The sequence below is a fragment of the Bubalus bubalis genome, chromosome 16, assembly GCF_019923935.1.
Source record: "Bubalus bubalis isolate 160015118507 breed Murrah chromosome 16, NDDB_SH_1, whole genome shotgun sequence".
In the NCBI taxonomy this organism is placed as follows: domain Eukaryota; kingdom Metazoa; phylum Chordata; class Mammalia; order Artiodactyla; family Bovidae; genus Bubalus; species Bubalus bubalis.
The window spans coordinates 52,114,402-52,129,803 of NC_059172.1; the positions used below are offsets into that span (position 1 = coordinate 52,114,402).

Here is a 15,402-nt window from a genome sequence, read left to right on the forward strand (position 1 = left end):
AATGCAGGTGGCTCTAGAAGCTGGAAACATCAAGAAACATTCTCTCCTAGAGCTTCCAGAAAGAATGCATCTCTCTTGAAATCTTGAGTTGAGCCATACTGCCCTGTTGGGACTTCTGCTGTCCAAACTTTAAGAGAATAAATTTGTGTTGTTTTAAGCCCCTGAACTTGTTACAGCAGCAATAGGAAACTACTATACATGTCTTTGGTCACATGTGCTTGAGTTCACGAAATCTCTCATTTTCATAAAAGACACTTTCTAACTCATTATGATTCATGTCCCTACTTCCTAAAAAAGGTGAAGTAAAAACTCAAGTTTCCAGAAGGACGTGTTTACCCTGATGGAACCGGCCTCTCAAAGGGCTTCTCATGTTCCCCACTGTGAATTAGCTTCTCTGGGAGAACGGAGCTTGGTTAGTGAAGATTAGAACAACCTACCAGAAGTCACACAAAACCAACAGGTCACAGACTTTCTGGAAAAGCCTCAAAGTACCAGGACCCAACCATTGATAACAAATAGTAGTATCGCTTTATGTGCCTGCCTTTTTGTGGTTTTTATTATGTTTATATACATTGCTTTATTTTGATTCATCCAACGTATAAAAATAATCTGTTCAAAAACCACATTCTCGGGACTTCCCTGGTGGTCCAGTGGTTAAGACTCCAGGCTGCCAGTGCAGGGGGTGTGGGTTTGATCCTTGGCTGGGCAACTAAGATCCCTCATGCCTCGAGGTATGGCCAAAAGTACAAAAAAAAAAAAATTAAAAGCTACATTCTCAGAAAGTAACAGATCCCGAATGTGAGCCAGATCTTTTGTCTCTAAAGCCAATTTTCTTTCCCCCAGAGAAGAATACCCCTCATGGGTGGGTGACTGAGACAACAAAGGATCACCTCCAACACCTACAGAGCCCCTGGTGCGACACTTCCTCACCCACGCACCCCAGCCTGCATCTCAGAGGTCCCCACGCCATCTGGCGTCTCCACAGATCAGCTTCCTCTTCTATGGGCTGAGACGCAAACAAAAGTCAGGAAGAAGGGAGTAAAAGGGAAAGAAAAAAATGCAACACAATATATGAAAAGGCTAATCCAGACAGCAGACCAATCCATTCCTTCAGAAAACAGAGCCAAAGCCTTGTCAGAAATTGATTTCTTAGAGGCAGAGCCTGGACTAGAGAGGTAACCCAATGTAAAAAAAGGAAACCATGGTCAGACTGAGAGGCCGCAGCTCTCCTTTGGCCACAAGCCAGGTATGGGTCTTGAAAGAGTAACTTCATTTGCTCGTCTCATTTGACACTATGTAAAACGTGGGAGCCGGAATAGATAATCTTTACTAGCAATTCCAACTAGACACTTCTGAGCTTCTGCCTCTGCAGGTTTTTTTTACAAGTAGAAATACTCTATTTCGTAAGAGGTATTCCAGTCATTTTCAACCGAGGTCAGGAAATTTATCTGAGCTTCTTCACTCTGATGCAAAACCTTTCTTCTGTCATAGGTGACTCTCAAGTCAGGAGCAAATGATTGCTACTATGCAGCTAAATATTAGGAACTGTCTCAGTTATGAATAATAACTAACATTTCTTGAGCACCTGTGTCTATCGACATCTTTTACAAAGGATATTGTTTATCTTCCTTCCTCAACATCCTTTTGTAACTCATGAAGAACCATCACTCAACAAATCACCTAAATTTAAAAACTACAGGACTCCCCTGCTGGTCCAGGAGCTAAGACTTGGCACTCCCCATGCAGGAAGCCCAGGGTTTGATCCCTGGTCAGGGAACTACATCCCTCATGCCTCAACTAAAACTCTGCATGCCACAGTGAAGACTGAAGATCCCGTGTGCTACATCTAAGACCTGGTACAGTGAAATAAATATATGTTTTTAATTTTAAAAAATAAAGCTATATATTGTGCTTACATCTTCTGGGTCTGTCAGCTCTTAGAAATTCGATTCCCAGAAACATACAACCTACCATGAAAAATACAACTCCTTTTTTGGGGAGTAAATCTACTTTATCCCACCTTGATTCAAGTTTCCTCCTCCCCATTCAAGATCTTCTGCTATTTCCTCCTCCATCTTCTTTCCTCTATCATTTCCTTCCAAATCACCCATCACCCATCCAGATTCCACACCTCTCTACTCATCTCCAGGTTGTTGGTGTACAACAGACACCAACTTGAGTTGGTGTATTTGAGTACAGAGAGACCCAAGTATGCAGAACAATTTGCAAGGACTTAGAAGACTGGAGAAAACCTTCTCTCGGGGACACAGAGGATGGTCCAGCCCCTGACCAACAGTCACCTCCTGAATCCTGAGGTCTTAAAGACAAAGCATGGATCCCCAGCATTCCTCGACATGAGCTTTTCCTGATGGAGAGGTGGTGGTGGCAGGGATTTACCAGAGAGAGGAAATGATAGAAAATGAGCTTAGCACATGGCAGGCTGAGATCTCAGCTTCTTGAGATATAAAACAGGAGCTGAGACAGTTTCTCAATGCTTTATCCATGGTGCTTAATGCATTGCCTGCACATAGCAAGGATGGGGAAAGATTTGTTGAATTGAAAAAAAAAGGGTCAGGACTTCCATGGTGGTGCAGGGGATGGGACTCCACCTGCCAATGCAGGAGACATGGGTTCGATCCCTGGTCTGGGAAGATTCCACATGCTGCAGAGCAACTAAGCTTGTGTGCCACAATTACTGAGCCTGTGTGCTGCAACTACTGAAGCCTGATCACCTAGAGCCTGTGCTCCACAAAAAAAGAAGCCCCTGCAAGGAGCCCATGCACCACAATGAAGATAGTCCCTGCTCACTGAAACTAGAGAAAACCCTCACAAAGCAACGAAGACCCAGCGCAGCCAATAAATAAGTAAATGCAGGGTCACACCAGCAAGGATAATTAGGTGACTTCCGCCTGGTTTCCAGTGAGAACAAGTAAGTTCGGATGTCATATGAATGGGGCTGAAGCTTGGTACTGAAGTAGGGATGGGAGGAGGGGAGGTAGAATCTCCAAGTGGAACTTAGCAGTGGGGGAATTCTAAAGGGCAGATGATTCTTACATCAGAAATCCCAGATCATCTGTCTACTCAGTCAGCTCTGTCAGCGGTCTCAGTTTCAGAGAACGGATTCCAGCTCTCTGTGGAAAGAGCTGTCAAAAGAGCTAGGCAGCATCTCAGGGTCCTGGTCGTGGAGTCTGGGGAAGCTGAAGGGAATTACCAGACACCCTACAGAGTTTTAGAATCATCCTCTGAGAACATCTCATTCACAACGCACTGCATTTGCTTCCAACAATTTTTACTCACTTTGGAAACACAAAGGGAAAGAAACATCTGGTTGACCTAAATCTTTTATGTGAAATTCTCTTTCCTTATCTTCTTCCAGGACATCTCTTTGTTTTTTCCTGCCCCCTGAACCATGCCTCTTAGCCTCCTTCACCTGTTTTTTTCTTTCCTCTACCCCAAAATTGGTGCCCCAGAATTCTACCCATGGGGATTGATTTCTTTTCTTTTTATTTGTTTTTAATTGAAGGATAATTACTTTACAATATTGTGTTGGTTTCTGCCGTACATCAACACGAATCATGTCTCCTCCCTACTGAACCTCCCTCTCACTCCACTTCCCTTTTCTTTATACCCTGTGCCTGGTTCATTACACCTACTCCCACACCTTCTACTATCATATATATCCAAATTTAGCCTTAACCATTCCTCTGAGCTCCAGAGTCCCATCTCCAGCTGCATCTGTACCTGTATGTCTGTAGCACCTAAAACATGTCTCAAGTCAAATTCATTGCCTCAGCCTTTAGACCAGGGGTCCCCAACCTTCAGGACCTAATGCCTGATGCAGAGCTGATGTCAAAACAATAGAAATAAAGTGTACAATAAGTGTAATGTGCTTGAATCATCCCCAAATCATCCCTCGTCCCTATTCATGGAAAAACTGTCTTCCATGAAACCGGTCCCTGGTGCAAAAAGGTTGTGGACCCCTGCTCTTTATCTATCTTCCATATGTTCTATCTCAATTCATAATGTTTCCGCCTCTCTAGTTTCCTAAGCCGGAAATCCTGAGCTACATTTATGCTCCCCTACTCTTCACACCCCACAGATCATAAATCCTGTCACTTCAATTTCAAGAACCTGTCTAGCATCTGGCTCTTAATGTATTTTAATCCAAGTCCTATTAATCTTTCACCAGGACTATTACAACCACCTTCTAACTGGCTTCCACGGCTAGTTTTCCTCTGCACCGTTTCACTTTATACTGACTTCTCTGCCTTCAAATGTTATTTTCCATAACCTCTAGGAAACAATCTGGCTCCAATAATTTGTCCACACTCATCTCTCATGACTTCTTTTCTATCTCCTTTTCATCAGTCTGCAGCCCCCATGTGCCTTACGCTCTGAATTTCTTGCTGTTCTCTCTCAGAATGCTCTTGCCTCTTTTGTACCTAAAGAATCTCTATTCATTCTTTAAGTTCTGCCTTAATTGTCACCTCCTCTACTTTCCTCAACCTTCTCAAGTTACACTAATTGTTTTCTCTGTGGTCCCACAGAGCTTCTTTCCAAACCTCTAATATGGCATTAATTGCATTATTAAATCATGTGTATGGTTTATATGCGCTTCCCAGGTGGTGCTAGTGGTAAGGAACCTGCCTGCCAATGCAGGAGACATAAGAGACATGGGTTAGATTCCTGGGTCGAAAAGATCCCCTGGCGGAGGGCATGACAACCCACTCCAGTATCCTTGCCTGGAAAATCCCATGGACAGAGGAGTCTGGTAGGTTACGGTCCATGGTCCATGGGGTCCACCGAGCAGCACAGCAGAAGCAACACAAATGCCCAATGGAACAATGAATAAAAGAATGCCAGATAGAAAGTTGGGCTCAACTAATGCGCCAACTGTTTCCTTTCGTAGTCGGGATTTTTTCCTTTCCTTCTAAACAGTAACAAGTCATTCACTTAGCTAGGGGAAGGGGGTGGTAGCAAGATGACAGCTAATTTAAATTAAAATCTGCCTCTATCTTCATTTGCAGTGTAATATGAAATCATTTGAACTGTCTGCTGATCTCCCTGACTCCGACCTCTCAAACCAAAGCAAAGCATTGCTCCCTTCTTATTTGTCCTTTAAATTTACTTCGGGGCCCCCTTGTCTGGTTATATCACCTCCTCCTCGTCTCACTTAGATACTGCATCTACCACTTACATCACATTTTCAACATCTTATCATAATTTTCTATTTTCCACACTAGATCGTCAGTCCCCTGGGGGCAAAGATTACATCTAATTATCTTTGTACTCCCACTTCTCTTATAATAGGCTCTAACAGTTGCCCATAAATACACCATGAAATATCTGTGTGTGTGTGTGTGTGTGTGTGTGTGTATTTAAATGGCTTTACTCGGAATTTTTCATGAAGATAAAAACATATGCTTTTTTTTTCTTAGTCTTGTTTTTCAAAGATTTCGATTGGCAAGATATAAGAGGCCCCCAGGATAACTGTGGAGAAGTGGCTGAAGACCTTGGACAAAGCGCATCATCAGTGATGGAAAGATGATGCTCCCTACCCTGTTTACTTCACGAGGTGAAGGCTTGAGGGACAAGAGATGAAAGAGAGAGGATAAGAGAGACAAAAAGAGGCGGGGAGGGGGAGAAGAAAGCAAAGGGAAGGGAAGTCAGCTGTTCTGTGGCTGAACTAGTTCTCCAGGGCGGGGGGAAACCTGATTAGGCAGAAAGAGGAGAAAGGAAGGGCATGCAGGCGATTCAAGGACAGGTTGATGAAGAAAGGAGACAGCAGATGCCTCGGGTTCAGAAACCCAGCAACCCTGTGCGGTTCTGCATGTGTTTGCCTGTATTTAAAGGGACTGTACACAGAAGCAGCCATTGGAGGAAGCTATCGTTCCTTCTCTCTCTGTGCTTCCTGCCCAAGAGAAGAGGATAAACATTTAGAGAGCAAAGGCTCACAGTAAATATTTCTGAATGGGGCACCGTCGACCTGGAAGTAGGAGTCTAAACAATCCTGCCACCTGATTCACAGAGAAGGTTTATCCAGCAAAAGCTGGAAGGAAATCAGAAACATTTGGCTGCCTCTGGCCATCTGTGTGCTCAGCTTCCCCTTGGCGTGCTCTGGACTGCTGTGAGCTGTGATGCTGGTGTTTCTCTCAGCTTCCCACTGTGGGTGGCAATAGCTGGTCCTAGTGGAGTTCATTGCCATGCGTGCTTTCTGTACAAGGATGTTTATGCTTCCACTGGAGCAACAGAACACAATGGGAATTGTTGCAAAAACAGCTGCTGATGTCCCTTTAATTAAAAAGGTGCCAAGGAGCAATTTCTTTCCCCCCGGGGGCTGGACTCAAGGCCCTAACCTTCTGTCTCATTTCACCAGCATTTTGCAAGAATTTGCACATTCTATCAATTTAAAAATTATACTAATGCACACTAGTGAGATGACTCCCCACCATTGTAATTGCCTCATTTCTTTCTTTCCACTTATTTACTCTTTAGAATATCAATAGTCCTAAAGAGTTTCCTTGAAACGGAGAAGAATTTGACCATATAGCACTGGGGAAAGTCCAACAAAGCAAAACGAAAAAGAGAAGCCAAATCTTCAGAACAGAAAAGCACACAGGAGGCAGTGAAAACATCCTTGGGTGGAATGAAAATACTGTCCACATCACCCCTGAGTCACCAGAACTTGAATCAGAGGGGTGGTTGAACTTAGCCCCTTTTACAGGTGGGAACACTGAGGCCCAGGGAAGGAAAAGGATATATGTGAGTCCAAAGAGCCAACAAGTGAGAGCAGAGTGAAAGCCCAAAGCCAGGGTCTGAAAGAAAGGTACACAGAGCTTGCTTACATTGTGCATTACTCTTGTACCCTGTGGGGTGTGAACTGAACCCAGAGCCTGTCAGTTATCTGTAGAGGATTATTCACCCAGGTGGAGGAAAGGCCGCCTGATCCTCAGAGAGTCACCACAGAGGATCTGCAGCCAGCTAGAGCCCGCGGCAGACTTGAGAGTGCTAGGCGGCAGAACTCGACATTCATCTTTTCCTGCACAGAATTTAATGGGATGCTGTGCGCAGAGTAGGAGCTAGACAATTTCTGGATGTCCATCTGAGGCACTTCCCCATAAGCCTCAACCTCTTAAGCAGCAGGTGGCAAAGAACCTGATAACAAAGTCACCAGGGAAACGGGGAAGTTAGCAAGAGGGACCAGCAAGGAAGGACAATACCTATCATCGCTTGAGCTCCTGACAGACGATCCAGAGCACTCAGGCCGCCGCCGCATCTATCCTTCCATCCTCCAGGGAAGAGAAAACCCAGAGATTCTCCCATAAGCCTCAAGAAACCCTCCAATGGCACCCAGAGAACTTCGCAATGAAGGAACCATTCTTCAGTGTGCTTTTTTTTTCCTCTCCAAGGCTGGAGTCTGATTCCATTTGAGATGAATCAGAGGATAACCATATGGCCCTCCTTCAAATCCCCAGCCTGGCCACTTATTGGAGTCAGCAGTTTGGGTGGCCCTGGCTCTGCTCAGGTCTGCTTCCACTTGGCCGGCAGCCCTGGGGCGCTCTGCAACGACAAGATGCTGAGGAAGGTGGCTATCTGCCTCGCCTTTGCTCCACACTGAAGACTTCACGGCCACAGCTCAGGGAGGAGCAGAGAGATGTAAAAGAGGGGGGCAACTGGGAACCCCAAGGCAAAGGGAATCATGCAGAATGAAATCACCACCAGAGCAGGAGTCACTCTCCTTCCCCACTGAGGTGTTACAGGCACTCCCCAAAGATTCAGCAACCTTAACCCTCACAAGGGTCCTTCCTTCAAGGTAAGTACAGTCATGGTTGCAGACAAAGAATGTCACCTGCCATATCAGTAACAAAGGATACTACAGCCATCAAGCCAACAGACACCGCAGCTACCCCCAACGGTGCACCGAGGGCACTCAGGATGGAGAAAGGCCGGATGCTGGCCCCAGATAGCTGAGGTGCACATCAAAGGAATGATTTCAGTGAGCCTGGATTCTTGCGTCTTCCCATACATAGAAAAGCTCTTCATTCATTAACTTGAGATGTCTGATTTTCTTTAATTCATAGTGATCTCTTAATGTTCCATGGCTCAGACAGTGAGCAGGTCTTCAGGAGGCAGTAAGACAGTATTGCAGGTCTTCTGCCTGCAATGCAGAAGACCCGGTTTTGACCCCTGGGTCAGGAAGAACCCCTAGAGAAGGGCATGGCAACCCACTACAGTATTCTTGCCTGGAAAATTCTATGGACAGAGGAGGCTACAGTTCATGGGATCGCAAAGAGTCAGACACGACTGAGCGACTAACACTTTCACTGCCGTTTGATGTTCTTATTACCGTTTTTTTGCTGCAAAATTCCTTTGTATCCTGAGTGCTCCCTCACCTCTTCAATGAGATCCACCAGAGATATCTGAGAGGCTGCCTCCTGGGCTTGAGTTCTCAGCAAGTCCCCCATCGAAAAACATACCTCTCAACTTCTGGCTATACCTTTTTTTGTTGTTGCTATAATGCATGTGGGATCATAGTTCCCCAACCAGAGATTGAACCCATACTCCCTGCATTGGAAGTGCCCAGTCTTAACCACTGGACCATCAGGGAAGTCTCATGCATTTTTTTTCCAGTCAACACTGTCAACAGTATAAAGACAGAGAATTGAGGTTCAGAGTGTTCTTCAACCAAGGTCACCAAGAGAGAAGAGGCGGAGCTGGGCTTCAAACCCAGGCCGTGCCAACAGCTGTCATGGGTGAGAAGTCAATGTGCCACGCAGATGGTGGCTGGGGTCTCTTCGGTTCCTGGCTGCCCAAGAAGAGGGACTCCCCCTCGCACACATCCACACCAGATGCCTGTAGGGATGGGGGTGGTGCTGAGCTCCGCCACCACCGCAGTTGGCAGGAGGAAAGCTGGCGGGCGACAGGGCTCCCTTAGTTTCTTGCCTCTGAAAAGCAAAGCCCTTAGCTCTGGGCATTCTGATCCACTCAGTGAAAAGCAGTTTGAGGCCACCAAGGGCGGGGTACTGACAAAAACCACAGGATAGAGTCATGAGGCAGGGTTCTCTTCACTCTCTGGGGCACTTAATCTACTGAACCTCAGTTTTCTCATGAAATTATCAATGTCTGAAACTTAATAGTGACTATGTGTACGAATCAGCTTTGTAATCTCTTTGTTGTTGTTGTTAGTCACTAAGTTGTGTCTGACTCTTTGTGACCACAGGGATGCAGCATGCCAGCTTCCCTGTCCTTCCCTATCTTCTGAAGTTTGCTCAAATTCATGTCTATTGCGTCGATGATGCTATCTAACCATCTCTGTTACCCTCTTCTCCTTTTGCCTGTAGCCCACTCGGCTCTTCTGTCTAGTGGAATTCTCCAGGCAAGAAAACTAGAGTGGGTAGCCATTCTCTTCTCCAGGGGGGTCTTCCTGACCCAGGGATTAAACTCGGGTCTCTTGCATTGCAGGTGGATTCTTTACCGTCTGAGCCACCAAGGAAGCCCCTTGAAATCTCTAAAGTGGTCTAAAAATGGAAAGTAGTATTAGGGCATAATAGGGAATTTTCACAGACGCTGGGTGCAAGGGATTATAATTACGATACCAGCCCATCTGAATATATAAGGCCTATTCAGCAAAAAAAGAGACAAACTATTGTTACATGCAACATGGATGAGTCTCAAAAACATCAGGAGAAAAGCCAGAAGTGGGCATTGTATGATTCAGTTATATGCAGGTCTAGAAAATGTAGACTAATACTCAGTGACACAAAGCAGGTTGGTGGCTGGTGGCCGCCCAGGGATAAGGGTGGAGAAGGAATTGACCAATGGGGACACGAGGACACTTACAGGAGTGAAGGACACAAGCTGTCTTGAAGAGGTGAGAAGAGGTGATTCTATGGGTATATTCATTCATCTGTCAAAACTGACCAATCTTTAAATAAGTTTAGCTTATTGTACATAAATCAGACCTCAGTAAATTTTAAAAAGAATGCATGCTTCCTTTGGAGCCAAATCCTCTGGGTCAGTGCTCCCCAACTTTTTTGGCACCAGGGACCAGTTTCATAAAAGACAATTTTTTCACACACAGAGGGAGGGGCAGGAGGCTGGTTTCAGGATGATTTCCATGCATTACATTTAATGTGCATTTTATTTCTTGATCTAATGCCACTGCTCACCTGATAGGAGGTACCAGTCCATGGCCCAGAGGTTGGGAAACCCCTGCTCTGGGTAGTATGAGAAGTTCACTGGACTTGCAGTTCTAGCCTAAGGCTGTCACAGCAATGAACCAGATGCAGAGTAAGTCCCTCTAAGCCTCAAGTCTCCTCATCTTTAAAATGAAGCTTTTCTCAAGGTCAAGAGGGATGCTGAGTGCACAGGAGAGCAATTTTCACCCACAAAATAACATACACATGCAAGGGAGTGGTGCGTGGGCACACGGTAACTGTAGGTGGAGTAGAGACTTTCCTGCCCATCTACCTCTAAGATCCCTTCACTCCAAGGGGGCCCTGATTGGTCTCCTCATTCTGCCCAAGGTCCCTGGGAAGGCATCTGCAGCCCCCACCCAGAACTGATCATGATTCAGAGGTGCTGGGCTTCCCAGGTGGCTCAGTGAATAAAGAATCCGCCTGCCAATGCAGGAGACACAAGAAATATGGTTTGATACCTGGGTTGGGAAGATCCTCTGGAGGAGGGCATGGCAACCCACTCCAGTATTCTTGCCTGGAGAATCCCATGGATAGAGGAGCCTGGGAGGCTACAGTCCATGGGGTTGCAAAGAGATGGACACAGGGTGAAGCGACTGAGGACACGTGCATGCAGAGATGCTGAGCTGACCAGGTACTTTCAGGGGATCCAACGTCCAGCAGCAGGTAAGCTGGAGAAGGCCAGAGAAACTGGATACTTGAATTCATCGGTTCTGGAAGATGCGTCTCAATTCCTTGTGTCACCAGCTCAGAACTGCTTTTATCTTTGGGCAGTGAAGCGTAGCTAACGTAGCTGACTATCCAAAGTCAAAGGCGCTTAGTCTAGCTCTTTCCTTCTGCCACTGTCCTGCTCATTAGCTGGGCGTTGTTCAAACAGCAATAACCGAACTGCACATGTAAATCCTTGCTGGAGACCCCAACCACCATCTAACCTCTTTCCTTTTCTTTCAATCCAACACAATAATACAACAACCCTATCTACCTGGTCCAGATTCTATTTTTAACTTTTCTTGTCTGGTCTTCACAAAGCTTTATTTTGAGTTACACCAAACAGGGATTGCCATGCACAGCAGATGATTGGGATACTGAGTGAAAGGGATGCCACAGAAGACCTAAATTCTTCAAGTGTCAGTCAGAAGCTAGGCTAGGACTCAGGGCATCAAACCCTGGCTTTAGTGTTCTTTTGTAAGATTCTATTTCTCGATCATTAGAGAGCCAAGTGCTCTAGACAAAGCATTAGCCCCAAATAAACGGAACCAAGACAAAAGGCCAGAGTGGTATCAGTGGTGGTTGTTTAGTCACTCGGTTGTGCCCAACTCTTGCGACCCCATGGACTGCAGCCCACCAGGTTCCTCTGTTCATGGAATTCTCCAGGCAAGAATACTGGAGTGGGTTGCCCTTTCCTTCTCCAGGGGGTCTTCCCGACCCAGGGATCGAACCCATATCTCCTGCACTGCAGGCGGATTCTTTACCAACTGAGGGGGCCTCCTCAAATTCACTTGTGGGGTGATGGCTCCCAGAGTTGGCCTCCAGCTGCAGAGGACAGAAGAAAAAGAGCCTCACTGTCCCCCAGAACCACAGAAAGCAAGTAGGGAATGCAAAGCAACACTCCAAGGGGGTGAGTAGGGGGATAAATGGGAAGATTGGGACTGCCATATACACACGACTATATATAAAACAGGTAACTAATGGGACTCTGATGTGTGGTACAGGGAACTCTACTGGGAGCTCTGGGATGGCCTATGTGGGAGGGGATAGATTTCTGTGTTTGCGTGGCTGTACGCTTGAGGTTGGCACAACACTGTAAATCAACTATACTCCAATAAAAAAAAATAATAAAGATACCAAAGACAAAAATAAACCATAAAAGCAACATTCCATCAGAATTCCTCCAGCCTTCTTGGGTGATACAATCGGCCCTATCTTGGCCCCAGGCCTTCCCAGCACACTCTTCCTTTTCCTTCCAACTAACCTTACTCCAGTCTTGACAAAGCTGGGACTTTATTTTTAGAACTTTGGGGAAAAGGAGGAGCTAAGCACATAGAAAGAAAAAGGAAGGAATAGGCCACTTTGGCCCCTTGAAATCTTCCTTCCTCACGCCTCCCTGACACCTCCTTGCATTGTGGTTGCATTCATGTGTGTGTGTGTGTGCGTGCGCGAACACACACACCATAAAAATGACCACTTCTCAGTCCTTCCTCACACAGTGGGGTTCTTCTACAGAAGGTCTAAGTTGGACCAAAGGTCACAGGGTTGGACTGGAAAAAACCTAACACAGCTTCAGGGGTATAATGAGCTGGAGAAACATACCCCAAGGTCACCCTGCTTGCTCAGCACTGCTCTCAGTCAAGCACTTAACAAGCATGCGTTAATTAATCCTGTTCCCCTCAGAGGAAGCCAGCCAGGCCCTGAGGGCTTGGGTGACTTATTCAAGACCAGAGCGCAACACAGGCTGGCAAGGGACCTGGGCTTTGCTGGTGTGGGATCTCCCTGCAGCCTACCCAGAGCCCAGTGAAAGGGCTCTTCTTGCTGCTGCACAAGACCAGACACAGTCATACCCAGAGGGGAAACCAGAGCTGCCAGCCCTGGCTGCCACCGTTCCCTCCAAAGGGCCAAGTTCCAGACGTTGGTCTCATCTCTTCTTGAAGCATCACTGCAGCCCTGAACCCAAGGAACCGCCAGCTGCTCTCTCCCGCTTGCCGTTTCATCACGCTCCAGGCTTAAGGCTAAGAAAGAGGCTACTCAGAAGCGAAGTCCGATACCCTTGCTCCCTTTGCTCACAGCACTCCAAGATGAAGCTCCAAGTCTGCTCTCTGGAATCTCAGATGGCCCGGGGGAAAGACCCTCTTCTTACTGACCTGATTAAGTTATTATGAGGAAGGCTGACCACATCAGCCTCCCTGGGCTTAAGTATAAGAGATGTCAGCCCAGGAAGGAAGTGGACTAGATCACGTGATCGCCAAGGGCTCTGACCCCCGAGACAGAGCATTTGAGGAGACGAGACGGAATGGTAAACCCACCTCCCTCCCCAGGATGTTTCATCATGACCCACTCTGTCACCTTTTCAGTAAAGAGAGGGGATGTTAGTAATAACAGTAGCTCTGATAGGCTGAATAGGGGCTCCTCCCAAAATTTTCATGCCCTCATTCTTGGAACCTGTGCATATTACTTTATGGTTAAAAAAGGGTTTTGCTGATAAGATTAAGTTAAGGATCTTGAAATGGGGAAGATTATCCTGAATTATCTGGGGAGGCTCTAAATGCAATCACAGAGTCTTTATGGGAAAGAGGCAGAGGGAGATTTGACAGGGAAAGAAAGGAAAGCACTGTGGCCACAGAGGCAGAGACGGGAGGAATGCTGCCACAAGCCAGACAATGCTGGCAGACCAGGAGCTACAGAGGCAAGGGACAGCTTCTCCTTAGAAGCTCCGGAGGGGGCACAGTCCTGCCAACACCTTGAGTTCAGCCCAGAGATGCTTATTTAAGCCTTCTGGCCTCCTCCAAAACTGTGAGAGGATAAATTTCTGTTTTTTTTTTTTTTTTTCTTTAAACCACCCAGAGTGTGGTAATTGGCTACAACAGCCACAAAAGCTAATACAGTGCACTCGCAGTCGCACGCTTAGTCGCTCAGTCGTGTCCGACTCTTGCAACCCCACAGATAGTAGCCTGCCAGGCTCCTCTGTCCATGGAATTCTCCAGGCCAGAATACCAGAGCGGGTTGCCATTTCCTTCTGCAGGGGATCTTCCCAACCAAGGGATCGAACTCAGGTCTCCTGCGTTGCAGTCAGACTCTTTACCGACTAAGCTACGAAGGAACACTTAAAGATCACTCCCTACATACCAGGCATCACCACTCCAAGTACTTTATCCACTTTAATTCACTACATCCTGGTCCTGGCTCTGAGGCCTGGGATGAGCAGACACATGCCTGCTCTGAGCATGAATCCCAGATTCACTGCTCATGGTGGTAAGCCTAAGCAAGTTATGTGACCTCTCTAAAAAACAGCTTTCCCAGTTCATTAAAGGGCCACATAATTATCCTTCTCACTGGGCTGCTGAGAGGATAAAATGGATAATAAATATGAAGTGATTAGAACACCACAAAGTAAAGGCTAGTTGCCTTCTCAGGTGGCTTGGCAGGAACAAATCCGACTGCCGATGCAGGAGACACAGATGCAGGTTCAACCCCTGGATGAAGGAGGATCCCCTGGAGGAGGGCGTGGCAACCCACTCCGGTATTCTTGCCTAGGAAATCCCACGGACAGAAGAGCCTGGAGGGCTCAATCCATGGGGGCGACAATAGTCAGAAACGACTTAGCGACTAAACACCACCACCAACAAATGCTAGTTGTACGAGATCTCAAGGATTGAACAAGCCAAAATTAAACCATCATCCTAATCTATCAGGACGTAGATGAGGCCTCTTGGACTCATCTACGTAGGAAAGACCCATCAGTGCAGGAAGGAATATGTCCTATTAAACCACTTCGGAGAGCGAACGTGACAGTCTGAAGAACTCAGTTAAGTATTTCTTCCCTTAATTAAGCAATTTAGGTCCTGAATGCTGGCCTCATTTTAGAAAAAGCAAATGCTGGGGGCTGTTCTAATTGTGCACCTTCGAGCCACAGATTTCCAACCCCTGTCTCCCCTTCTTAAGGACAGCTATGCACATCCATCACACAGGAGGACCTGACTTGCAGTTTCCAAGCCTGGCACACCCCTGCAGAGCTCAGCGCATCTCCTCCCTGTAACTCTGGCATCAGGAACTGGAGCCCCAGTGATTGGAAGTCAGTGTGAGGCAGAACTGTAAGTCCATTTTATGGCCTCCGACCATAGGGTACACCAACCTGTCCCAGCAGGTTAGGTGGAATGATAAAATCAGGAATAAGCTTTGATAAGAGATTACAGCCAAGTCAGTAAAGAATGAAGGTTTGCCCAGAGGCCAAGTAAGGGAAACCTAGAGCTATCATGTGAAAGAAAAAAAAAAAAAGAAGGAAAAAAAAACCACTTTAATCAAGTTGGCCCTTTCTGATAAAGTTTGCCTAACTCCCTGTGCTGGTGATGTCATTCAAAGAAGCAAGGATCCCAGGCCTTGTGTCCGGGCCTAAGAAATCTGCATGCGAGGAATAAAGGGGGAAGAAGGACCTGGCCACCCGGCCTTGGCTTCCTTCCAGGCAGAGGTCCAGACTTGGGTGGCCAGCCTCCGA

The 15,402-nt window shown here is 46.6% G+C and overlaps 1 protein-coding gene across 2 annotated transcripts in view; it reads right to left on the reverse strand.

The window, feature by feature from the left end:
- UBASH3B (ubiquitin associated and SH3 domain containing B) overlaps positions 1–15,402 on the reverse strand; it is a 153,092-nt gene that overhangs the window by 136,307 nt on the left and 1,383 nt on the right. The gene's annotated exons all lie outside the window — the stretch shown is intronic.